The sequence below is a fragment of the Pogona vitticeps genome, chromosome 11, assembly GCF_051106095.1.
Source record: "Pogona vitticeps strain Pit_001003342236 chromosome 11, PviZW2.1, whole genome shotgun sequence".
Taxonomy (NCBI): Eukaryota; Metazoa; Chordata; class Lepidosauria; order Squamata; family Agamidae; genus Pogona; species Pogona vitticeps.
The window spans coordinates 10691968-10717984 of record NC_135793.1 but is presented as its reverse complement, the minus strand read 5'-3'; the positions used below and the strand labels follow the sequence as shown (position 1 = coordinate 10717984).

General features: G+C 43.0%; 2 long non-coding RNA genes across 2 annotated transcripts in view; one reads left to right on the top strand and one right to left on the bottom strand.

Annotated features, from left to right (window-relative positions):
* The window catches only part of LOC144584457 (uncharacterized), an 855455-nt gene that overhangs the window by 150997 nt on the left and 678441 nt on the right, over nt 1-26017 (top strand). The gene's annotated exons all lie outside the window — the stretch shown is intronic.
* Nucleotides 19817-21020, bottom strand: LOC140702278 (uncharacterized). Its single transcript, XR_013538718.1, has 2 exons — nt 20742-21020; nt 19817-20209 (listed from the first exon to the last, which is right to left on the bottom strand). It is a non-coding gene; the product is annotated as an uncharacterized LOC140702278 (long non-coding RNA).

The window sequence follows — 26017 nt, the reverse complement described above, 5'->3', positions numbered from 1 at the left end:
TAGGTTCAGGTGTCTGTATGGTTAGCCAGAACTGATAGGTTCAGGGTCTGTGCTTTATTTAAAGGTGTTCTGTGTGAACCAAACTGGTGTATGTATGATTGAGACTAAGCCACGTTACTGCATCTTATTCACTTGATCATTTTATTTTCCCTGTGTGTTAATTAAATAAACCTTATTCCTTTATTTGTTAAAAATCCATCCCTGGTCTGTGTGACTTCTTATAGGGAATGGTTGGTGGCAGCTTAGTGAGACTGTGGCATCCTCCAGTAGGTCTGGGTTTGTCACAATCATAAAGCGAAAATAAAAAGCCCTTTGAAACGCATTGAAAATCTTTCAATGCATTCCAATGGGCTTAAAACTCACCGTCCAGCAAAGATCCTCCATACGGCGGCCATTTTCGCTGCCTGTATAGCGAGGAATCTGTCCCTAAACACAGCGGGGAGCCATTTTAGTTACTCAGTGGCCATTTTGAAACTGCCTATCAGCTGTTTAAAAATCATCGTTTTCCGAAGAATCAGTTCCCGAAGCAGGGAACCGATCATCACAAAGCCAAATTCCCCCATTTAGACCATCGTTTTATGATTGCAATTGTGGTCGCAAAAAGATCGTCGAAAAGCGGATTTGTTGTAATGTGGGGCAATCGTAAAGCGAGGCACCACTGTACCATAAACTTAAATCTAAGGATCCCCCACAAAATTGGTTTACCAATAGATTCAAGGTCTCGCAACTCAAAAATTGTAAGCTATTAAAAAGTAGTTCCCTGTTCAGCATATAACTGATTGATGCAATCTCCTGCTATGAGATGTAGTTATGGTCTCTGCCTTACACAATTTTAAAAAAGGGTTGGTCAACATAAAGGAAAGGTCTACTAACATCTTGTCATCACTGCTCCAGGCTCGGAAGTGGCATTTCTATGAATCACAGCTAATGGTGGGACAGCTAAGGGAATGTTCTGTCTTCTATATGTAGTTTGTCAGTTGCTCAAATGCATTTGGCTGGCTGTTTATTTATTTATTTATTTGATTTATACCCCACCTATCTCGCCCGCTGGACCACTCTAGGTGGCTGGAAAAAGGAATCTTGGTATGCCCTTCATCTGATCCCATGATGCTCTTGTCCTGGATGAAAGCTACCGAGAACTTAGCGATTAAATAATGTGTACAAGGGTTCCACTTTTTGATCTTACAACAAAGACTTGTCCCCTTGACATTTTAGCACCCCATCATCTGCTGCCATTGATACCCTGTTATCTGCTGTGGCTTCTGGAAGCAAAGGACATATTCTGGAGTGCATCACTGATATTCTGTGTTGCAGAAGAGTGCTCTAGCACCATCTTGGAATTTAGAGAATAAATTCTCCCTAGAAAGCTACTACAGATGCTATGGGAATTTTGTTGGCATCTGTGACCACCAGACACCCTGAGAGTAGTGAAGACCTGAAGACGGTACCCACCCTTTTGCTGGGAAATCACCCCTCTCTAAAATAGAATAGAGTAGAGGCTGGTGGCTCTCATTTTAGTAGGGCACTGCATCTAAACTTCACACAACTACCCAGGGAGCTGAAGCCTTTTCCCAAAATAGTTTTAACAGCTTAGATAGTTGCTTTAAAGTTTGGACTAAAACCTGGAACGGACCCATCATCCTTACCGACATCAGATCCATCATCATGGTAGAAGATGACAACAGATGGAATACAGGTTGTGGGCATGTGATTAGAAAGACAGAATTCTTGTGCTGTAATTCACCAAGTTTAGAGGAGCTGAGAGTGATTCTTGATGTTAAACCCAGTTCCTTGTATGTGGTGCATCTTTTTGTCTTCGCATTTCTTTGAAGGAGCCAGTTTTATATTGCTGAATCATTGCAAGCTGACATTCTCTGTAGTGTTTAATAGCACAAGATGACTCTGCACATAACATCTATGAGGGAATATAACAAATGGCCCATCAGCAGAATCAATACCCTGGATTCTTAAGGGTACTACCCATCTTTTATGAGAGGAAAAAAAATAATTTATTTTTCTTATACTTTTTATTTTCATCCTTGAAGCTGAACTCCCAGTAAACACGAAAATGTTACAATTCTTTGCTTTCCTGTAATTTGCCATCATTACAGATGTCTTAATGCTCCTAATATATGACAGTGGAAGCTGGAACATAAAAATTTCATCTGTTCTGCCTGCCAAACCTCCTGCCACGAAATAAAACCTTATAAAAATCTCAAGAAGAAATTAATTCCTACAAAAGTGATCTCCTCTCCTAAAAAAGAACAGGGGGAGAAGCAACAAACATTAATGGTTCTCCTTTCCAGTTGCTTTGCAGACAATTCTTATGTTGATTAATAGATATAATAAATCAGTTTTGACAGAGATAGCGATTAGCTGAAGTGAGATTTCAGAGTTATATGACTCAGGGCCTTCGTTTATAGATTTCCATACATACCTGGGAGGCAATCTGCTATGCTTTCATTTGAAGGGTCCAGGTGGCATCCTGAAATTATCTCCTTTCCAAGATGCTCAGGCAAAGGGAGAAAAACACAATGTCTGCCGGATAACAGTGCAACAGTGGAAGTGCTGTGATAAGGAGCTCTTGGCCTTTCAGAGTTGCATGCTACAACCCTACAATCCCTTACCACTGGCCCTGCTAGGTAGGGCTTCTTGGAACTGAGGTTTAGAACCGATCCAAACGCAAGTTTTACTTAGTTGTTAAAGAAGGACGGGCAGTCCAGAAGGGAGTGTGCTAGCTTGGATACGAATGTGTGTTCCGTTTCAACTCCCTTGCCACACCCCAATACAAAGAGTGTCCCAGCTGGATTTCCTTCTTCAGACTGGATACTCTTCTTTGGTAACCATACTCAGTGCTGCTTCCCCTTTTTGTCTGACTGGAAGCTTGCTCAGTAGAGTATTTTTGTGTAGCAACAAAACCCATCTCTTCGCTCCCACCCACCTCAAAGGCTAAGAACCCTACCGAGAGCTGACTAATCCCCTTCAAGTCTCACCTGAGGGTTGGTTCCTTCTTTGCAGCCAGCCAGTAGTGATCAAGGTTTAACTAAACTAAGTCAGCTTCACCTTTTAGTCCTTTTTTTTGACATAGCGCTGAGCCATATTTCCTTTACCTAACTGTGAGGAGGACAGGACCATAAATGCCCTTGTTGGCAAGCCACTCTGCTCTGACCCAGGACTTGAGTCTCCTGCTCCTCTCACAACGATGTTCTGAAGAGTCCCAGGATTCTGAGCAGGGAGAAGGTGGCACTAGGACCTAATAGAGAGAGTGGGACCCAGACTGAGGCCACTGTGATGATGATGTCAGCTCTGGCGATTGGGGCATTACCCCTAGAAGAAAGGAAGGAGATGGTCTACCCCTGGCAGATGGGAGCTGTAAAGTCCAACTTGCCACCAGGAGGGAGAACCCCTGAAAAAGGGAGAGGCTGGCAGTTAAACTGAGGAAATATGAGAGTAGCAACCAGAGCCCCCCAAGAAAATAGTGAAGGGCAGGTTGGAGGAACCCTGGGAAAGGGAACGAGAGTCCACTGGAGAAAGAGAGGAAGATGTTGGTGAAGGAGCTTCGGGGGATGCCCAGGAAGAATAACCCAAGGCATTTTGGGGCAAGAACTTCTCAGAAGAGGAACCAGAACCCCCAAGGGAGTGGGATTACATTTATAAGGAAGACCCCTGTGGTGGGGGTGGCTCAATTCCAGGTTTCTAAGAGAGAGAAGAAAAACATGAGAACCCCAGACTCTAAACTTCTCAGTATCTTTGGTCCCCCTGAACCCAAAACGTTTCAATATCTGTGGTCCCCCTGAACCATCCTACTGGGGAGACTGGAATGAAAAGACTGGCATGAGGTCAGGAGAGTCCACACTGTCACTGGTCGAGGAAGAAGCAACATGAGCACTGGAAGGGTCAGGAGAAGAGACTGGGAAGCCAGGGCAGTCACAGATAGCTGAAGAGCAGATTCCCACATGCCTGCCCTCATTGCAGGAATACCGGCTTTGTCTCTTAGGAGCAGCATGACAGTGGAGGAGACCCCATTTCTTAAGCTGCAAGAACTAGCTGGATGCCTAGTGATGAGAACTGGGCTCATGGACAGATGTAAGCCCCTCACGATGAAGGGAACCAGAGGCAAGATGAAAAGAAGACAAAGTACAGACTAGTAAATGTTATTAGGGCCATGGACTCAAAGTTGTTTATTCATGGAAGTATTCCCCCATCCACATTACAATAAATCCCATTGAGTCTGATCATTTACACCATGCTTCTACGGACTGAAGAATGGAAGAGGTGATGGCCCACGGAAGTGGACAAGTTTGGCAAGGCTCAGACTAAAATCTCTTACTGTGTTGCACAGAACAACCCGAAAAGGTTGCTGTGTCTGGATAGTACCTTGGGGCTTTGGTGTTTTGGCTTATGTGGAAAGAATGGAGCTGCTGCCCCTTTTTAAGAATATCATGTTTCCATTTTCCATATACAGTGGTGCCCCGCATGATGACGATAATCCGTTCCAGAGAAATCGCTGTACAGCACAATCGTCATCATGCGGAAAAAAAAATCCCCATTGGAATGCATTGAAAACCATTTAATGCATTCCAATGGGGAAATACCTCATCGTCCAGTCAAGATCGCCCATAGAGAACCGCCGATCAGCTGTTTTAAATCACTGTCTTGCAAAGCTTCTGTCCGGAAAACACCCATTTTGTGAAGGGAAGCCATCCATTTTGCGAAGGGAAGCCAATTTGCGGAGCTGGAAAAATTGTCATTTTGCGAACAAACGGTTCACGAAGCAAGGACCTAATAGACGTCAAGAGAAAATCCCCCATAGGAAACATTGTTTTGTGATCGCTATAGCGATCACAAAAAAGTCACTGTCCTGCGGATTCGTTGTACAGCGGGGTCATCGTCTAGCGGGCACCACTGTAATGACAGAGGGGTGGGACAAATGTGCTCCTTCAATATCTGTGGGCTTCACATGCTTCCTACTGAATGAGGCTTCTGACATCAGAAAAAGGAACAGTCTGTCAAGGCTAAGCTGTAGACAGTAAGGATAGAACAGAATTTTGGTGGTTTTGAGATTCCTGGTGAAATTGCCCATTTCATACTTCTAAAATTTGTTGAGAGATAAAGTGGATTTTTCCTCAGACATTCACACATTTGTGCAGCTTGAGGTATATTATATCATTGCATACAATCATGCACGCATTTAAAAACAAGAACAGCTAAAATGGTTGCCTTCAACAAATAGGCACAAACCACCTTTAGTCAATGGAGAAAATGTGCACAAAAACTGATAAAATATGAACAGGTAAAACTGTGTAGCATTGACTGATAGGCACAAACAAGCTTTGGTTGAGGAGAAATCTGTTCAAAAAAGCATACACTCAGCAAAATGCAGAAATAAGTTCACATTGAATCAAATGCATATGCAAAATGTTGTATGAATTTCTGTGTGGGAAGGAAACAGTGGAATCTTGCAACCTCAGTGAGGTTCACATGAATGGGGTACAAGAATGCAGGAGACAGGGAAGTGCAACAAAATAGAAGCTGAGACTTTTTCTCATCTCTCATCAGGCAGGTATCAACAGAGAGCCAATAACCAGTAGACAGAGCTCAGGTATTTATTTATTTATTGGATTTCTATCCCGCCCATCTAGACCAAAGGTCTACTCTAAGCAGGTACTAAGTCTGGATCAGGAAAAAAGGGGCAAGTTTCAGTTGTCCTGACAAAACTCTAGTCCAGTCAGGAAGTACTGTACAGCCTTTCCTATCTGGGGCCTCAGATCCAGAGCAGTGTTGAACTAGGACTCAGGAGACTGGGTTCAAATCCTCTCTCGGCCATGGAAGCATGTTGAACGGCGGCAATGGTAAACCGCTCTTTAATATTTCACAGCCACATGCCTTGGGAACTCTAGTAGGGTCCCCATAACTCAGAAGCAACTTAAGAGCGCATTAAAACAATGTTCGCTCCTCCATGGTGCAGAGCCACCTTGGCGGGGACGCTTTGCCCTCCCGCTCGTCACACGTGGGTGGCACTGGTTTCTAAGGGGAGGGGAGCCTTTAAGAAGGCTCTGAACCTCCGGCTCAGCCTCCACTTGAGCAAGCATCCCAGCCACCCACCCTTGGAGTAAGAGTGAGATTAGCTGGTTGCCTTTGGAGCCGGACAGGAAATTTTGGCCTGCATCTTAATTGGCCGATGGTTGCCAGTGCTTTTTCGCCCATCCCATTCTTACCTTATGGGTGTGGTTATTTTAATGTCATAATGAATAATTGTTAGTTAAAGTCCTTACCAGTTGCAGCTTCGAGTAGTGTGAAGATAGAAGTTGGGCAGAGTTCATGGTCGACACGTGGTGCTGAAATTATGCCACCTCTCTGTCAGTTTGAGCCAATTGGCTATCAGCTGAGAGGTAGTTTTACATGGAACGACCTCCCAGCCAGCAAGTCACTTAGGGTCACGAGGCTTGGCAGGTTGTGACGGTTCGGGGGGTACCGTTTCACAGAGCACCTGAAGGGGTGCTGTTCAGCAGACAGCACGATTCAGAATTAGGAGCTCACCCTGTTCTACAAAGCTTCTGGAGATCTAAGATCATCTGGACATTGCTGAATATTGCACTATGGTAGCCCCCCTTGTATTTTGGGGGTTAGTTAAATAGTTAATAAAGTTGTGGCCCAAGTTTTAACCTCATTATTTCCAGCCTGGTAGGGCAATGACATCTGGACAAGCTAAGACAGGCAATAAACATGCCATTGATTTGCATTTGAAACCCAAAATGGCTGCAACTGTTTTTATTTTTTTAGATTTACATGGAAGTAGGTGACAGGATAGAGGAATTCCGATAAATTTCAGTTAGCACTTCAGCACTAAGGTACAGTATTAGGAAAAAAAACTTAAGCTGATTTTTTTAAAAAAAATCATCTGATCTCATCTGGGCTCCAGAAAAAAAAAAAAAAAAATCAATGTATAACTTCACTTCACTTCATTCAAGAATGACACCTGCCCACTTCACTTTGATTTAGATCTCACCCAAATCAGACCCAATGAAGCAGTTTTGATTCAGAATTTGAGATTTGTCTTAATTCACAGCCATTCTTGTGTGGCATCATTAGGAAAGCAAACAGAGAGTCTGGTGGCAGCTGATTGGTTTTTTAAAAAAACTCTTCAATGATCTGTTTACAAGGAGTTTTCTTTCACAGACACCCTCAGAAAGCATTAGGGTGTATAAACAATCTAGTCTTTTCTTCTCATGAAGTCCAAAGGGTATTGATCCCAAAGGTGGGCCAGTCAATAGTCAACTAATTACACTGTCATTTACTGATTAATAAGAAAGACAGCAATTTTTGTCAGCTATTTAGGCTTCCGTTGTTAAGAGTGAGCATAATATTTTTATCGAGACTCTCATTTATTTACACCTTCCCAACCATCTGTATTAATTCTATTCCAGATCAGTTTTCAGTTGTGAATGTGTCTGTTTATGACTGGGGGGGGGGCTTTCTATATGCCTTAAAAATTGTTCTTAGGTCTTTTTCAGGGAGTGAGAAAGACAAGTTCCATCAGGACCTTACATTCTAGTTGGTCCTAAAGGCAAAGCATTTCAAGAACAAGGTACAGTGGTGCCTCACTTAACAGCAAAATCGCTGTAGAGCGAAAACGTCATAAAGCAAAATTAAAAAGCCCATTGAAATGCATTTAAAACCTTTCAATGTGTTCCAATGGGCTGAAAACGCACCATCCAGTGAATATCCTCCATAGGGGCGGCCATTTTCCATGCCTGTGCAGCGAGGAATCCGTCCCTAAGCACAGCGGGGGGAGGATTTTCTTCAGCCGGTGGCCATTTTGAAACCCAACAATCAGCTGTTTTCGATCATTGTAAAGCAAAAATAGGTTCCTGAAGCAGGGAACCAATCATCGCAAAGTGGTTTTTGCCCATTGGAATCATCGTTTTGCGATCGCAAAAGTGATTGCAAAAACCTCACCATCAAGCGGATTAATCGTTAAACGGGGTAATCGTAAAGTGGGGCATGACTGTATATGTTGCTGTTTATTTACAGTTTGGCAAAAGAAGTAAAGAGTTTTGATGCTTATTTTGTCATACATGAACACCAAGCAGCTCTGCTCTCTTTTACTTCTTTGACTGGCAAGAGGCACTACCTTCTATGGAGGTAGAAATGCTTTTATTTTTGTTTTTTCCAAAGTAAAAGGTTATGTTAGTGGAATCACATTTTGCCCCAAGTATGAACAATGGTTAGCAATCCACTGCCCTCTTGATGTTAGGAATGGCACTACCCATGATCCCACGCTGACTGGGATTCATGGGAGTTGTGGTCCAAAACATTTACAGGACACCTGATTGCCGACACTTGACGAAGATGGAAAACAAGTCTTCGTTCAAGAGATGTAAAGAATTCTCACTAAATCCTTTGCCCTCATGAATTCCAGCTATTTCAATTTGACAAGACACATCAGGGGAAAAATTCATGCCCTACAAGATTCCTCACCTAAAGGCTTGGGTCTGCAGATGCACAGACCTGTGTGGGCAGGAAATTTTTCCCCACCCGAGCCAAAACAGGATGAGAGGTAACCAAACGCAGTTGCATGTCCCATGTGGCTGGGCCAAGGAAGAGGGCACCATGTTTTATATAAAGCCCTAGGTCACCCTGGCCTCTTTGGATGAGATCATTCGAGTTGACCAGCCTGCCATGTGGCACAGTTTTTATTTTGCTGGCACAGCCAGTGGCTGGGGACCTGGGCAGCAGAGGCAAGCTGGCGACCGATGGCAATCAGTTTTGGACTTGTGGCAGTGGAGTTTGGGGAGCAGTGGGGAGCAGTTGGACTAGGCAGTGGTTGAACTAGGCCTCAGGAGGTCTTTTTCAGCCACCAGAGAGCCAAGGGGAGGGGGGAGGGTCATCCAATTGGACTTGGTTGCCTGGGCATAATTGAGAGTAGCAGGGTGGGGTGTAACTTCAATAACTCCCCTCATTCCATCCTGTTTTTGAGCTAATGTGGGGTTGCAGGGAGAACTCAGCGAGCCAGTCCCCTGGTTGGGGCAAGCCTTCAGGGATTGTCTCACCCCCCAGCCCTCACGCTCCACAACTCCCACCTAAGATTGGGGGAGCAATGTTAGAAATCTTGGTGGCATTACCAAACTCCCTCTCACATACACCTATACCCACTGCCAGTTATTGAGAGGATGAATAGGAATACCCAGAGAAGTTCCCCACATCTAATTAAGAAGTTGCCAACATGGGGCCTAAGTTCAGGGCATGAGTTCAAATAGGGCAAACAACCCGGTAAAAGGAAACACCCCATAGATTGCCACCAGCGCTCATCTCCTCAGAGGATGAGGAATGGCCAGATTTCAATGTTATCCTTGGCCAGCGTAGAGAGGGATTGCATGGAGCTCTGGCAGGGGCGGTGCCCCTCCCCTGCCCAAGTGGTCTGAGAAGGAATCCAGGGTATGAAGGGTGATTCAGCTGTGCTCGTTTGCTGATAAAATAATGGGTCATCTCTCTGCTTTAGAAGCTGGTCATCTGGGCACATCAACAGTGGCTAAAGCAGCCCCAGAGGCTCCAAGCACAGTTGTGATGACACAGATACAGCAAGTGGTGGTCAAGACACCGATGCAGCAATTGGTGGTTGGTAGCTGTAGGATGGCTACAAAGGTGCCATCCAATGCAACAGAAGCAATAGAGGTGGTCCAGGAGACATCAGAGATATCGCTGACAGGTGCAGCAGTATCTGCACCAGACACCAAGGGGGGGGGGGGCTGCGTCATGTCTGTGGACCACTGGGAGCTATCCAGCACCTGTCTCTTGGCCATGGCAGCACCCACCTCTGGGGTCTTGGGGAAGCATAAAGAGGTCTCCTCCATTAGGTACAGACCAGGCACCATGAAGGGTGCTTTACCCTCAGATGTCTTTCCACAGGCAAATGTTAGGAGCTACCTTGGGCATTGGGGTGTGGCTGTACCTGTCTGTTCCAGGCACAAAATACAATTCCATGCCACTCCATGTCTACTCCCCTTTGGGGAGTAGACAATGTCATTAGGGGACTGCTTTATATCCTAGTGAGAAGAGTATATAGATGTTTGCCGTCTACTTAATAGGAAATTGACCCAGATGGAGGTCAAAGATAAGAACAAAGATAAGAATGGGTATAGCCGCCTTGGGTTCTTATTAAAGAGGAAGCTGGGATAAAAATATTTTAAATGAATCAATATAAATAAATACATTATAAAGTCATAAAATATTTGTAAGGGGCCTGCAAGGCCATTGAGTCCAATGTACAAATCAAAGGATATCTGTCACGTGGTTGTCAAGATTTCTCCGTAATGCCTCCAGTGTTGGAGCACTGACCCCCTCTTGAGGTCATTGGTTCCATTGTCATACTGCTCTAACACTTAGGAAGTTTTTCCAGATAATCAACCAAAATCTGGCTTCCTGTAACTTGAGCACATTGTTGAGTGTCCTGCACTCTGGGAAGAACAGGTCCTGCTCCTCCTCTGTGTGACAGCTTTTCAATTAATGGCGCGTTCCAAAGAGGCACGCCGGTGGGTGCTAGCCTATCGATCCTCTTGACAACACAGATCCCAGGATTTCATTGCAGGGGTGGAAGATACCGGGGGGGGGGGCACATGCGGTCATAAGGTTTGCAGAGGCATCCTGGGAAGGTCACCCAGTGTTTGTTAGCCAGAAATAGTCTGCATAGAAGACAGCATAGATTCAGGGCATGGGACTCACTCGTAGGAGGACAGGAGTGGAGGTTAGGAGGGTTCCCTGACTCCTGACCCAGTTTTCCACACTACGGTAGGCGCCTCTGCAGGAAATGGGAGATTATAGTTTAAATGTTCAATAGAGCTGTGCCGCTAGTTAAACCCATCACCCATATCTCTTCTCGTTATTCTGGGCATAGGGGTGGGTGGGAGCGAGTGCAAGTTAAGAACTGATCAAGGACTCTGTAACTTATGCAAACTATCTCTTTGCGAAACTAGAACCCTTTCTCCTTAAGAAGCATGGTATATAAACACAGAGAGAGAACGGCTGTCTGATGGTTGAAATTGAGCCAAACAATCCCTTTGATGTTTCTAATCCTTAAGAGCCCATACAGCCAAGCAGCAGCCATCATCGCTTTATGCTATTTCCAGCATGTGCGTGGTTTGCCCCATTTCACTTAATTTGTGCAAAAAAACACACCCAAACCACCATATTCTTGTTCTTGTTTTTAAAAGAGATCAAAACAAGAAAGAGTGCCAAAATACACCTTGCCCACTCACAAGACAAGAAGGAGAAAAAAACTGTTCTGTTGTCCTCACATGTGAGAACAAGACAAACAAGTATTTACATGCATACCTTCAGCCATTTTTAATCTCTGGAACTCCTTGCTAGAGTAGACCAGTGGAGCCTTTTCATGATGCCTTTCTACCAGTAGCCAGATAGTTGTTTTTTTCCTCACACACAAGCAGGCTGTTGTTTTAATAGAGTCTTCTCACGTTGCCTGAACTATAGGGCAACCTGTTCAGCTACCTGTTATTTTAGTTGCAGTTGTTGCGTTTATTGAAGTGGTGTGTCTTCCTTATTTATATTTTCTGCTCTCTTGTATTTTATTTTATATTTTATTGCTGTTAACTGCTTTGAGTGATTGATGGTGGAAAGCCATGAGAAATATCTATCAGATCAATAAATAAGTGACCCCAAACCAGTTTGATTCATTTGATTTCCTTCTTAGAAGCGGCGATGTTTTTCAGTCTTGCTTTTCGTCAGCCTCTTCTATCAGGGTTTAGATTACACATGAACAGTCCTCATCAGTTAAGTTCACCAGTTAAATGAGTGAGGTCACTAGACAAGCATATGCACCCAGCTATAACGCATAAAACTATCTCTCGTTTGATCTTATTCAGAAAAAGTGTTGAAAAGTTATCTCCATCCGTGTTTGCAGTTAGGCAGATATGCATTTGCCCACCAGACATTTCTGCTGTTTCTCTCCCAGTATCAATACTAATGAGCACTGGAGATCTATGAACACTCCTCTCCCTTGGAAGCAAAACAGAAGGAGTGAGTATGCAGATGTTATAAGAGTCTGAAGTGTTGCAAGCCCTGTGCAACCCTTTGAGGTTTTTTCAGCCATTTTGATGGATGAATCTGCCGGCCGAAAGACAGGACAAGTACAGAAACAATGACCCTGTGTACACCAAAGTACCATTTACTGTGTTAGATTTAGAGAATTTTAACAACTTTGGGTGGCATGGTCCCTATTCAATTATTTCCTTACAAAATAAAGTATATCATCACACCCGAGGAATGGCTTTATCCTCAGGGTTTTCTTTCCTCATAGGTCTCTAGCAAAACCCAAAATAAAACTTAAAAAAAAACAGACCTACAGACACCTTGAATATATCATGTCTTCAGAATTGCTTTCAGAGTTGGTAGAAATCTTTTTGTTGACCCTCACATTGACCTTGGATTGTGAGAGGCAGATGGACCTCTCGGTTTGTGTTTAAGAATCGTTGGCAGGCTCAGGTTGACAATTTTCATCTTTACGAGAGGCCACTGGCATTAGAACCTGGTGCATCAATGTTGTACCAGCTAAACTGCCTGTCAGGGCATTTCAGGTCTATGGTAATGGGACTGCCTTTAAAAGCCCTAAGGAATTTGAGGACATGTTATTTGAAGGAGTTCTACGTCCGTACAAACCTACCTGTGCCATAAACTTTGGCTTCAGACATTTAGTAGCTACATGTCCTATTTTGAAGAGGACGGTCCTCCACGTCACTTTCTACATTAATTCTAGTCTGTTGAAAAGATCAAGACTCACCTTGCTTATTAGCGGAATCTCTTCACACATATGTCTTTCCGTTATCAGGCTTGTCATTAGGTATACGCTGATGTGTGAAGTCGGTTGTCCCATACACACAGAGGTGAGATATAGACATAGAGATGTAGGAACATATGGATTTACAACATTTTTAATAGGCTGGTTAAATTAACAAGGGACCGTAATTCATCAGATGTCTGGAAACTAGACCACAGTACTACTGGTGATTTTTCAAAGCCCCTTTTCTGGTGTGAACAAATAGCTAAGTGGTCCTTTGCATCCCAGGGGGTTGTAGTCAGGGCAAAGCAGAACAAGGCAATTAACAGCAAGAAGAAAGCAGAAGAAAAGAGACAGAATCCTTTAAAAAGGAAGGAAGACAAATTCTCTCTGTTCCATGGGGTTCCAAGATGAACGAAGCTCTAGTTCTCATTGAGTTTAAGTTAGGGAGGGTTGACAAATTTCATCCGTGCAAAATTTCTCTGTGGAAAGAACTTATTCACATCTCTTGGACCAACATGTTGAATTAATCTCAGCTGTACGCTGCATTTTACAATTCTCTTAATAGCTGGCACACCATTTGTATATTAAAAAGATATTTTACACATATTTAACAGAAAAATGTACCTATTGAAATATGTATTTTGAGAAGAGATTGGAAAAGTTACGTTTTTGGACCACAATTCTCAGAATACCTCAGGCAGGATGGTCAGTGGCCACGCTTGCTGAAGTATTGAGGGTATTATAGTCCCAAAAGGAACTTTTTCTCATCTCAGACTTTGAGATCATTTCTGAAGCACTTCCCTCAAAACCTCGGAGATGTCAGGATCTTCAGGTTGTAGAACTATAATTCCCATCAGCCTTGGCCCTCTTTATTTATTAATTTAAAATATGTAGGCCCTACTTCTCTCCTCAAGAAGAACCAAGGTGGCTTACAACAGTAAAACAAACAATAGAAACATGGGAAAAGGGGAAAGCAAAGCAATCGAAAAAGCACACTCATGTAACCAGTTAGTGGGGAAAAAAATTCCTCACCACTCATGTGGAGAATATTGAGCTAGAAGGACCAATGGCTTCCTATTTTCCATAATGTGCACATGGGTATGGAGGCCTTGTGCTCTAACGTGCCCCTCAGAATGGCTGGAATGGGATTTCACCTTCATTTTGAAGGTTTTGTGTCCTTCAGTAATGGGTAAGCTTCTGGGTCCTCTGGCCCATTAGCTCCAAGAATCATCATTGGCTGCCTCTCCACACAGTAGCCCATGGGGCCTAGAAATGGTCAAGAGTTCACATCCATATCAGATGGCAACCAAAGTATGGTGTGGGCCCACATTAAAGGTCAATTGCACTTCTTGAAGGTTTCTGGGAGCATAAATGTCATTTTAAACTGACTTTTGTCAATGAACAAGGTTTCCAGAGACTAAAAAATCAGACAGAGGGTCAAGTATTGGCCACTTCGAAGATAGCTGATACAGTATTTTTTAAAAAAAGTATGGGAGAAATGTACAAAAAAGTGTACAGGTATGCCTCCTGACAGAAATGTGAAAATTTACCAGTTTCTCATTTAGACAGCCTGTCTCAGTTTGTGATGAAAAAAATACCTGCTAAATTCCTTGTTGTGATCATTTTAAGCTGTCTTGACATGAGAAAGCAACCAGACAACACATTTTCAAGCACAATGAGGTTCCTTGCCTCCAGAAAAAAAGTCCATGAAATGAAAGCAGAAACTATTACAATTGTGTGCAACATATGCCATGTATATAATTTGTGCAAAAATCATGTAGTGAATAGCACAAAAAATATTTGATACACTGTCTGAGTGAGGAGGGGGGAAAATACATATACACAATTCCTTCTCCTTACCTGCAAGGATGAGGCAAGAAAAAGGTTTCATTCTTAGTCTTGAGATGGTAAAAGAGCCTGCCAGGGATTATCCAGATATTTTTTTTCCTTGTAGGAAGGGAGTAAGATGCCAGCTTCCATTGTACTCAGTGCAATTTGTGCAAAAATTCTTTAGAGAAGCTTGGCCCACACACTTCCATGTGTATGCACCAAGTGAACTTGACCGTAGCTTCAAACGATCAGCATTTTCAGAAATGTCTCAGAAACAAGTCTTGGAAATGGCAAATTATCTTCGAGACTGCTTTTCCCAACCTGCTGATTAGTGGCATCAAGAAACTTTGTTGTACTCTCACAGTGAGCACACAAATAGGAACCAGCTCATAATTAATATGCCAAAGCAATCCCAATTAACATGTAGAAATCGGGGTCGGAACAGCATGCCTGATTCTGCCTTTTCGTTTTTGATAGATTCAATGGGCATTTTGAGAGTGTAAGAAGAAATGAGATAGAGACAGTAGCAGAAATATGATTAGGGGGCTCTCTCCTGAGCTATAAATTATATATACACTTTCCAGATATTCCTATTTCCTCCTGCAGGACCTAGAAAAAGCAGGAGATATCTGGGGAATGCATTTACTGCCAGCTCCTTCTGTACATACAAGAATGCAGCCAGGGAAGGGAAAGATATTTCAATGCCTGTGTCAAAGAACAAGACTCATGTACAGAGGCTGACTAGAATGGCAACTGGATTTTACTTCACACCATTCATGATGTGGGTCAATCTCTCACTTTGCACCAGTGGCAGAAGCCTACCGTAGAGTTTAGAAAACAGGCCACGTTACCCACAGGGCTATGTCCTTCAATAACTTACGATGGCTTCTAAACCCCTTCCAATGCCCCTCCAAGACTATGCCCTCTTTTCTATTTAGGGACGGCAGTATACTGTATCATGATAAGCGCATTCCGAAATACAGCACTTGTCACTTTTAAATTTATTTAATTTCTGTCCGACCTTGGAAAAGATTCTTCTTTGAACTGCTGCTCCCAGACACCACCCAAACCACTGTCAGCTTGGCCACTGGTCATCATGTCTGGGAATGTGTAGCCTTAAGAAATAATGTCCTTTGTTCAGATTGTGAGAAGAACACCCAGACTTTTCCAAAACCTTGTCTAACCAACATCCTGTAACACCCGGACACACACGGTCTAAGTGCTTTGGTCTTGAATGAAAACACACTTACTATTGAGTCCTGTTTCTTCTTTCCAAATACAGTGGTGCCCTGCAAGATGATGTTAATTGGTTCCATTGAAATAGCTGTTCTGCGAAAACATCATCTTTGTGTTTCCCCACTGGAAAAGTGTTTCCCCACTGGAATGCACTGAAATCCATTTAATGCATTCCAATGGGGAAAAATCGTCATTGTCCAGTGAAAATTGCCCATAGGGAAGCCATTTTGCGAAGCACCGATGAGCTGTAAAATTGCTGTCTTGCGAAAAACGGAAGTGCTGATCAGCTGTAAAAATTGTCGTCTTGCGAAAAATGGTCTGTGAAGCATGGACTAAATCATTGTCCAGCGAAATCCCCCATAGGAAAAACCATTTTGCGCATCGCTATAGCAATCGCAAAAAGTCATCTCCTGCGGATTACCCATTTTGCGGGGTAATCGTCTAGCGGGGCCCCACTGTACCAGGGAGACAGAGGTGTAGATGTTGTGTGGTGTGCAGATTTTACAAAGGAATCACACGTCTCCTCCAGGATTACCTTCTTTGAAAAAAAAAAAACAGCCTTTTTTGTGATCCAAGGAGGCTTTCCTGTCCCACTGAAAATAAGTCAGATTAATCAGGAAGTTAAAGCACCTGCATTTTTAAGAGTGGAGCTGTAATTAGATTCAAATAGCTTCTCATCTGTGGAAATCTAGGTGCTCCAGTTTATGAGTATTAGCAAATGTTGATACATTTTTCTCTGATTAACTTCATGTTCGCATCTATTCATGTTCCATTTCCGTAGAATATTTTGAAATTATTCCCTACCCCGCCATTAAAATAAAAGCCTTCCAAAACTGTGCATTATGTACATATTTCAATATGTTATTGAAAGTAGTAAAACTCTTTTGGAGGGAAAGATTTAAATAGGGAACAACTCTTAAATCAAAATATATTCAATTTGCAAGTGCAATCATAATTTATCCTCTTCATCCTTGTTCCTTTCCTCATAGAATCATAGAATCACAGAGTTGGAAGAGACCACAGGGGCTATCGGGTCCCACCCCCTGCCATGCAGGAACTCCATCAAACCCTCCCGACAGATGGCCATCCAGCCTCTGCTTAAATACCTCCAGAGAAAAAGACTCCACCACACTCTGAGGCAGCCTATTCCACTGCCAACCAGCTCTGAATGTCAGGAAGTTCTTCCTGAGATTCAGGTGGAATCTCTTTTCCTATAGTTTGAAACCATTGATCCTTGTCCTAGTGTTTGGAGCTGTGGAAAATAAACCCGTCCCTTCCTCGACATGACATCCCTTCAAATATTTAAACATGGCTATCATGTTTAGCCTCTTAACCTTCTTTTTGTAAGGCTAAACATTCCCAGCTCCCTAAGCCACTCCTCATAGGACATGGCTTCCAGACCTTTGACCGTTTTGGTCATCTCCTCTGGACATGTTCCAGGTTGTCAACATCCTTTTTAAACTGAGGTGCCAAGAACTGGACACAATATTCCAGGTGAGGTCCGACCAAAGCAGAATAGAATGGTACTATCGCTTCCCTTGATCCAGTCACTATACTCCTATTGATGCAACCAAGAATCGCATTGACTTTCTTGGCAGCCGCATCACACTGCTGACTCATGTTCAGTTTGTGGTCTACCAAGACTCCTAGATCCCTTTCATAGGGACTGTTGTCTAGCCAGGTATCTTCAATCCTATATCTGTGCAGTTCATGCTTTTCTGCCTAGGTGTAGGACCTTACATTTCTCCCTGTTGAAATTCATTTTGTTAGTTTTGGCCCCGGACTCTAATCTGTCAAGGTCATTTTGAATTTTAATCCTGTCCTCTGGGTAATTAGCAACTCCTCCCAATTTGGTATCATCTGCAAATTTAATCAGCATACTCTCTATTCCTTCATCCAAGTCATAGATAAATATGTTGAATAGCGCAGGGACCTGAACAGAACCCTGAGGCACCCCACAAGTTGCCTCTCTCCAAGATGAAGAGAAGTCATTGGTGAGCACCCTTTGATTTCGGTCTTCGTCTCCACGCAACAATCCTATCTTTTCCTTGTTTTTCCTTTTGTTGCAGGCACAACTTTAAAAAGCCCTTTTTATTGTTTTTAATCCATCTGGCAAGCCTGAGTTCATTCTGCACTTTTGCTTTTCTTACCTTCCCCCTACATATACTGGCTATTTGCTTGTATTCCTCTTTGGTGTTTTCCCCATTTTTCCATTTCTTGTACATGGTTTTAACACTTAGTCCAGTTGAAAGTTCTTTAGTCAACCATTCTGGTTTCTTTAGACATCTCTTGTTTTCCTTCTTATTGGAAGTTTTAAAATATGCCTTTAGTATCTCCCTTTTAAGAAATTCCCATCCATCCTGAACTCCCTTCTCTTTCAGTATCCTTGTCCATGGAATTACAGCCAGTATTTCCCTACGTTTACTGAAACTGGTCTTCTTGAAGTCTAGAATCCATGTCTGGCTGCACTTGGCTTCCCCTTCCCACTGTATAACAAATTCCAAGAGAGCATGGTCACTCCCACCTAAGGATCCCACCACTTCAACCCCATTAACAAGGTCATCCCTGTTGGTTAAGATCAGATCTAAAATAGCTGAGCCCCTTGTTGCCTCTTCCACCTTCTGGACCATGAAATTGTCTGCCAGGCAAGTGAGGAATTTGCTGGACCTTTTGTTCTTGGCAGAGCTTGACTGCAAACATATATCTGGATAGTTGAAATCTCCCATTACTACTGCATCTCTCCCTTTTGAATGTGTGGCCATCTGCTCCAGGAAGGCATCATCCAACTCCTTGGGCTGGCTTGGGGGTCTGCAGTATACCCCCACAATGACATCCCTCTTGTTTCTCTCCCCCTTAATTCTTATCCAGATCTTCCTGCCAGATCTTGGATGTCATTACAGTTGTTTTTTTTTTACTACAGATGTACAATGTTGTGCTGAGAATCAGTTTCCAAGCTCATAAGTCAATAAACTATCCTCCTTCCCACCCTTCCTTTCCTATTTATTTTACCTTGAATGATCAGCTGTAACAATCTGTATTTGCTGTTTCTCTTTATTTGCTCAAAGTCTTTTAGCCAAAGACCAGACATTTGGACTCATTATTAAAAAAATGTGTATCAGGGAAGAGGTGAGGAGATATGTCCGGCTTGTGAACTGTGAAGGTCTCAAATCCAGTGTCACTATGGTATGATAGAACTAAACAGGCCAGAATTAAGATTGTTGGACCTAGGTTCTTTACTATCCTTCAGTATTGGCCACTGTGATGATCTTAATAATCTTAGAACTGCACAGTTGAAAGTGACCTTATGGATCATTGACTCCAACCCCTCTCGAGGAAGCACTGTAGGGAACTGAACTCCCAAGCGATGGCTTTACATCCAGAGACCTAAAGAACTGAGCTATCCCAATCTAATCACTAATTCAGTTCAAAGGCTAATTTGGGGCTTCGGTATGGATTCAGATTTCTTCCGGAGTTCTTTGTGTCACACTAAATTCAATTTGTGTGCCTTATCCAAATCAATTTTTCAATTCAGATCTTCCACCTCCTATTGACATTTTTTTACATTGATTTATATGAAATTTGGGAACATGGTGGATGCAAAGAAAATAAGTGAATCTGCATAATCTGAGATAGCTACCTTCAGAGATTTTCATGCTCAGCACCTTTAGATTATGCTTTAAGTAGAAACACAGCAGGCTGAAGCTATTTGTGGCCCATCCAATTCAATCCAAATAAATCTATAATTTCACTTCACCTTACCACAGCAGAAAACCTGGCCCTTCTGCTTTGATCTGGAACTCATATATCTCCCCCGGGATCAGACCAATGTGGTAGTAATGGAGGTTTCCTACTGATAAATAGATAGGACAGAAAATAATTCAAAGGGTTTAAGGCTGTAGCCAAAATTGCCCAGTTCACAATTTCAGAGGATAAAAAGAAAGTTAAGAGGCACAAGACTGGGGAGAATGAATAACATTTATTTAAACAGCTGAACCCTGAGCAAATAAGAGGAAAGGGGCAAAAAAATAAAGTGGCCATTATCTAAATATGTCTAAATGCAGCGCATGGCACACAGCTGCCTTCCTGTTCCAACTTAGGCTGAGACTACAATACTGCTTTGCTGCGATTTGATTTGCAGTCTTTATTACAATTGAAGTCACAGTGAGTGCTCCCACAGAGGCTGCGGACTGACCGGGGAGTTCAGTGTTCATACTGGATGCGATGCAACTCACATTTCAGTCCACAACTCCTTCCTTCAGTCCACTTCCCTTCCTCCTTCTGGTCCCACCTTTCCTGATTCTTTCATGGTTCTGTCAAGCTGCGTGGTTTAGAAAGGGCTGTACAGTGCTCCTAGAAATGTAACAGTACTCCTAAGTTCTTAATGCAGCTAGAAATATCACAAACCATAGGAACTACAGTGGTACCTTGACTTGAGAACATCCCTACATACGAATAATTCGAGTCAAGAACGGCTCCGTTCGCAAAAAGTTTCTTCAACTTGAGAATGGAGCCTCAACTTAAGAACCAAAAGAAAAAAAGAAAGAATACACTTTTCCGGCCCTGTTTTTGACCTACGTTCACCTTAGGTCAAAAGAATAAGAAAGATTTCACCCCTTACTGGTAGATACAGATTAACCAGCTTTGCATTAGTTCCTATGGGAACTAATGCTTTGACTTAAGAACAGCACCTCGACTTAAGAACGAAAAACAGCAGATATGAATTAAATGGTTTTCAATGCATTCCTATGGGAAACGGTGCTTTGACTTAAGATCGTTTCGATTTAAGAACTCAGTCCCAATACGGATTAAGTTCTTAAATCAAGGTACCACGGTAGAGATGGGCATGAAAACAGTGGTTCATGGTCCATTGCTACTCACAAACCTCCACAAACTTTCCAACAAAATGAACCGTTGACTTCTGGAAGTGGTAGAAAGGCTCCTGCATTGCAGCGAGTCTTCAGCTGCCTCCCCTCCTCACTCTCTCCAAGTTGGGCAAAGATTGGATTTGGTACATCTGAGTTATAACCTCAAACCAAGTCCCTCCAGGAAAATGCTCTTCAGCAGCTGGCTTGGGGAAAACTCCGTGAGTGGGTTGTGCAAGGGAACTGGAGACAAGGTGTTGCTCATCATGAGGTGGGCTGAGGAGGGAACAAGAAGAGGGCAGACAAAAATAGGTAAAGTAAAGGTTCCCCTTGACAATTTTTGTCCAGTCGTGTTCGACTCTAGGGGGCGGTGCTCATCCCCGTTTCCAAGCCATAGAGCCGGCGTTTTGTCCGAAGACAATCTTCCGTGGTCACATGGCCAGCGCGACTAGACACAAAACGCCGTTACCTTCCCACCGTGGTGGTACCTATTTACCTACTCGCATTTACATGCTTTCAAACTGCTAGGTTGGCGAGGAGCTGGGACAAGCGACGGGCGGTCACTCCGTTGCATGGATTCGATCTTACGACTGCTAGTCTTCTGACCCTGCAGCACAGAGGCTTCTGCGGTTTAACCTGCAGCGGCACCACGTCCCTATTGGAAACAAAATACAGTACTTCAAATTAACCCTTATTATAAATGCAGGAAGTCACGTGATATTTGTTCATGTAGTCACAGTTTTGCTCCTGCCTTATATGAGTCATAGCACGTGTTCCAAGTGACTGCTACCAGCAGTTGTCCCATGTGGGGAAAAGCTACGATAGTCCCACATGACCCAAAATTGTTAGGACGGTCTTCCTTCTCCCTTTGCCTCCAAAGGGAAGGAACCATTTCTTGTAACTATAAAAAGTGTAGAGAAATAAACTTAATCAAAATAAGGAGTACAGAGAAATACAGAAAGGGGGAGCAGTAGATTATTTTATGTAGAAGAGTGTATTAGACAGCAGGCAAGGATTTAAAACCACAATTGTCCATTCTGGAAGGAAAACAAATAATTATGAGAAAGCAACAGGCAGAGGAAATGAACACAGTAAACCTCAACCCACTATTATGAATTTTATGTATGTGCTGGGGAGTTGATGGAAGTTGAAACATTTGGCAGTGGGCTGCAAGCAGCGGTTGAGTAAAGTGACATACCAAGTTGCTGGGAATACTCCCCCACACACACCCCACACGAAGAAGCATGCACACTCCCGGCTGAATCCCTAGTAAGGAGGGAGTGGAAGTTGGAGGAGGACCAGAAACTACACTGAGAACCAAGCTGAAACAGAGAAGAAGGGCTGAAATGGAGAAGAAAGAGCAAGGGAACTCTGGAGGAAGAATGGGAGAGCGGAGAAGGCACTGCAGAGGAGGGCACGCCACGCGAATGAAATGCTGATGACAACAAAGAAGTGAAACGAGAGAAGGCAAACTTTTCTCTGTAAAGGCAGATTGAAGGAGAAGAAAAATCGAGACAAAGGGGAGGAGAAAGGTGGTGCCATCAAGAAGCGGGGGGGCGGGGGCAGGTGGGAGAGCTGGCCTAGAATAAGAAAGACTCAAAAATAAACAGATGTTGTAAGAATCTCCATACTGACACCTCACAAAAGTCATGGGAAATAGCAGAGCAAAGGCAGCAGAAAAGTGAGACAGGGAGGGGAAGGGGGTGTATTTTTGAGGAGGTATGAGGAAGAAATTAAGTAAATAAATAAATAAGGAAGGGGCAATTTGTGGAACTGCAGCGAAGAGAGAGTAAAATATAGAAAAGAAGAAGGAGGGATTCTTTAAAGAAACACCTGTCCTTGCTTTGTGGGGGGTGTCAGAATATAAGAAGGGAACAAAAGTCATGTAAAAGGCAGAAAGTGGGTGGACCCTCCCCCCTGCAAACAAATCAGCTCCCCAGATAGCTGTCCAAATACTTATAAGGATTCAACAGGGAGTGAGGGAAAGGCATGCTTCCAAGGACAGTATTCAAAGCACAATCCTGTTTTATTACCTGCTGGGAAAAGGCCAGCGATCACATGGCTGACACATCTGAAAGGCCCGCCAGCAGGAGATGCACATGAGATCAGGGAATCCTGGGCTCTTTCTCAAACTGGAAGAAGGTAAGAAGTGGGGTACCCCAAGGCTCAGTCCTGGGCCTGGTGCTCCTCAGCATTTTTATTAATGATTTGGATCAGGGGTTGCAGGGAATGCTAACCAAATTTGCAGATGATTGGGTGGGATAGCTAATACCCTGGAAGACAGAAGACAAATTCCAAGAGGTCTTGATAGGCTTGAGCACTAGTGTAAAAACAACAGAATGAAATTTAACAGGGATAAATGCAAAGTTCTATACCAAGGGTGGGAGAACTACCAAATGCACAGTTACAAGATGCGGGGGGGGGATACTTGATTGAGTAACACTACAAGCAAGAAGGATCTTGGAATTGTTGTAGACTACAGGTTCTATATGAGCCAACAGTGAGATCTAGCTGCAAAAAAGGCAAATGCTATTTTAGGTGCATTACTGGAAGGGTAGCAGTAGTCTCCAACTCGGTAGAATGAGTTCCCCTCTGAACAGCACCGGTTAGGCCTCATATTGAGTACTGTGTGCAGTTCTGGAGATCACTTTTTAAGAAGGATCAGAAAAACTGAAACAAGTTCTGAGAACACATGAAACAGAATTTCCCATGACTCTTTGCAAGATCATGACTTTCAGGCCTTGGAAATCAATGTATTTGCGACATGCAATGCATTTTGGAGGGGGAACAACGCACATAAAACCAGGTACACATTTTACAATTGCAGACAGCTAAAGGGATGTGGTGGTGCTGTGGGCTAAACCGCAGAAGCCTCTGTGCTGCAAGGTCAGAAGACCAGCAGTCCTAAGATCAAATCCACGTGACGGAGTGAGCTCCCGTCACTTTGTCCCAGCTCCTGCCAACCTAGCAGTTCGAAAGCATGTAAATGTGAGTAGATGAATAGGTACCACCTTGGTGGCAAGGTAAAACAGCGTTCCCTAGTCATGCTGGCCACATGGCAATGGAAACTGTCTTCGGACAAGCGCTGGCTCTACGGCTTGAAAATGGGATGGGTTCTGAGTTGGTTAACAATGTTACGTTCTGTGAGTGTTCTGTCAAGGAGTGTGAGTTATGGAGTCAATAGTTAGAAACTGAATGAAGTATTTATGTAACTAGTCAGTCAAAATAATGGAAGTTAACCCGTTAAGATCTCATAATAGGTAACAAGTAAATATATTTCATTGTTATTCCAATATATATGATTTGTGAGTCAAAGAGAAACATTTGTTATTCTTTCTCAACACCAGAGTCTCTGACTGAGTCCATTGAGATTATATTGTAATTCCTTGAGATGACACATGCCTTGCTTACAGCCTTCTTGGATTATTGTAACACACTTTATGTGGGGTTGATTTCGAAGATGGTTCAGAAACTTCCACTGGTTTAAAATGCAGCAACCTGATTATTGACTGGGGACAGTTGCTGTTATTTAGTCGTTTAGTCGTGTCCGACTCTTCGTGACCCCATGGACCAGAGCACGCCAGGCCCTCCTATCTTTCACTGCCTCCTGGAGTTGGGTCAAATTCATGTTGGTCGCTTCGATGACACTGTCCAGCTATCTCGTCCTCGGTCGTCCCGTTCTCCTCCTGCCTTCACAGGAGGAGAAGGGGACAGCAGTTACAGGGGCCAGTTACAGGGAGCATATATAATGCTCCTGCAATTACCAGTCCAATTTTCAAGCACAATTCAAAGTGTTACTCATTACATCTAAAGCCCTTTGTGCCTTGGGTCCAGGCTACCTGAAGGACCATATCTCCCAATTTGATCATATTCATTGTTTGAGATCATCCGAGGAGGCTTTCCTTCCGGTCCCATTGCCAGCTCAGGGATAGCTGATGAGGACACAAGAGAGGACCTTCTCTGTGGATGCTCTCCCTCAGGAGATCAGGCTAGCCTCCCCCCTTTTGTCCTTCCACCGGCCCTTCTTTTCAGGCAGGCTTTTAACAATCATGATGAAGTCCCTGGATGCCATTTTTACGTTAAGGTCGCTTTAAATGTTTTACCTGATTTTCAGTGTTCAATGTTATTCTAATTAGTGCATGGTTTAATTGTTTTTAGTGTTTGACTTGTGTTTTTAACTCTGTCCTTTTCGTATAGTAAGGTGGTCTACAAATAAAACAACCAAAACAAACAAATAAATAAAATATTGCCATTTGAAGTAAACCTAACTAACAAGAAGAGGTGGCAGATTTGAGGGAGAATTGTAGTTAGAATAACCTGTGTGCATTTTTTGTTAAAATCCACTAAATAGCTGGAGGTTGTAAGCTAGCAGTTTCCACGCTCTGCCAATACTAACTTCTTAAAGTCTGCTGAACAAGGCAGCCGACATACACTAAAACTGGTTTCATATATGTGAAAATTCTCACTGACACCTGCAGAAAGCATCCCATTCTCCTGCTGGCAAGAAGAATATACTTCCTCATTCTCACATGCTAGAATGAGACACAAGGGAATTGACATCTCCAGGAGAGCTGGGGAAACACTGAAAATGATTGTTTTTCACATATGTGTCTTAACTAGTTAGACACTCGTAACTTTATCTTAGCTCTCCTGAGTACAGTAACTCAGGCAGGTAGGTCTTTGACTTCTGATAAAAGCTGTTCAATATTATGCGGTGACCTCCATTTTGACCCAATGGGACTAAAAGGCCACATTTCCAGACCGAACAGTCTTGGAATGACACTGTACCCAAATCAGCTTTCTGTCTAGTACAGCAATATTTGAGCTTTTCTAATGCACTGGAAGGAGGTAGTTATTATGGTATCTTCAGTGCTCTAATGGCCGTATGAGAAAGAAAATACTAAGACTCAAGCGTGTTTATACAGAAAGATTTATGGATACAATTGCAGCAGCATCTTCAGTCCTGGGTAATTCAAAGAATTGTGTGTCGAAAAGATGGAAGCAAATAACATCTGTTTTGATGTGGATGTTCTTACCAGTAATGGTAAAAATATGTGTTTTCCTTACCTTTTTCATGATATAAATAAATTCATATATATCACAGCATATCAAAAAGACACCAATACATGAAAGCAGGCTGCTCCTTCATAATGTTGGGAATAGACAGAATCCTGTGTTTGTGAGAAAGTAATTTCTAAAGCAATTGCAGTGCTGTAGAAGTAAACATTATTTAAAAATGTATAAGCACCCATCAGGTTGCTTTCAGATAGGCAATGCTCTTATCTCTCAAGCTTTA